Here is a 1517-nt window from a genome sequence, read left to right as displayed (position 1 = left end):
GGAAGAGACAAGGAGACAGGAGAGAGAATGAAGAGAATCAAATCAAACTTTATTTGTTTTCATACACAGAGGCAACACAATGTGCTTTACTCAGAGCCATGGATCCTCCCCCTACAGTAGATCCTCCCCCTACAGTAGACCCTCCCCCCTACAGTAGATCCTCCCCCTACAGTAGATCCTCCCCCTACAGTAGATCCTCCCCCTACAGTAGATCTGACCCCTACAGTAGATCCTCCCCCTACAGTAGATCCTCCCCCTACAGTAGATCTGACCCCTACAGTAGACCTGACCCCTACAGTAGATCTGACCCCTACAGTAGATCCTCCCCCTACAGTAGATCTGACCCCTACAGTAGATCTGACCTCTACAGTAGATCTGACCCCTACAGTAGATCCTCCCCCTACAGTAGATCTGACCCCCACAGTAGATCTGACCCCTACAGTAGATCCTCCCCTACAGTAGACCTGACCCCTACAGTAGATCTGACCCTACAGTAGACCTGACCCCTACAGTAGATCTGACCCCTACAGTAGATCCTCCCCCTACAGTAGATCTGACCCCTACAGTAGATCCTCCCCCTACAGTAGATCTGACCCCTACAGTAGATCTGACCTCTACAGTAGATCTGACCCCTACAGTAGATCCTCCCCCTACAGTAGATCTGACCCCCACAGTAGATCCTCCCCCTACAGTAGATCTGACCCCTACAGTAGATCCTCCCCCTACAGTAGATCTGACCCCTACAGTAGATCTGACCCCTACAGTAGATCCTCCCCCTACAGTAGATCTGACCCCTACAGTAGATCCTCCCCCTACAGTAGACCTGACCCCTACAGGAGATCTGACCTCTACAGTAGATCCTCCCCCTACAGTAGATCCTCCCCCTACAGTAGATCTGACCCCTACAGTAGATCTGACCCCTACAGTAGATCCTCCCCCTACAGTAGATCCTCCCCCTACAGTAGATCTGACCCCTACAGTAGATCCTCCCCCTACAGTAGATCTGACCCCTACAGTAGATCCTCCCCCTACAGTAGATCTGACCCCTACAGTAGATCTGACCCCTACAGTAGATCTGACCCCTACAGTAGATCCGACCCCTGCATTTTCCAGAGGTAAGCAAAAAAACTGTTCAGCCAGTGGCCAAAATAGGTGAGCTATAAAAACTCTTCCCTGACCTCTCTCTACCCCCCTCTCTCTGTCTCTCTCTCCCCCTCTCTCTATCCCTCTCTCTACCCCTCTCTCTCTCCCTCTCTCTCTCTCTCTCTCTCTCTCTCTCTCTACCCCTCTCTCTCTCCCCCTCTCTCTATCCCTCTCTCTACCCCTCTCAACGAAACGATGGAGCTCCTGGAAAATGTTTAAGTCTATTAGGAACATTTACAGATCACTAAACATGGGATGAGAAGAAAGGAGAGAAAGTTGATTCCACTCATGTCACATGATAATATCAATGACGGATCAATCAGATATCAATTACAGTGGACTTACAGAGGACCAATGACCTCACATTATTACTA

At 50.0% G+C, this 1517-nt stretch overlaps 1 protein-coding gene across 1 annotated transcript in view; it reads right to left on the bottom strand.

Moving 5' to 3' along the window:
• Positions 1-1517, bottom strand: part of LOC311313359 (actin-binding protein WASF3-like) — a gene marked incomplete at both ends in the record, with an annotated part of 9336 nt that overhangs the window by 4339 nt on the left and 3480 nt on the right. The window lies entirely within an intron of this gene.

The sequence above is a fragment of the Borostomias antarcticus genome (genome assembly GCF_949987555.1).
Source record: "Borostomias antarcticus genome assembly, chromosome: 9".
In the NCBI taxonomy this organism is placed as follows: domain Eukaryota; kingdom Metazoa; phylum Chordata; class Actinopteri; order Stomiiformes; family Stomiidae; genus Borostomias; species Borostomias antarcticus.
Note: the sequence above shows the minus strand (reverse complement) of the source record. Positions and strands in the feature narration are given on the sequence as shown.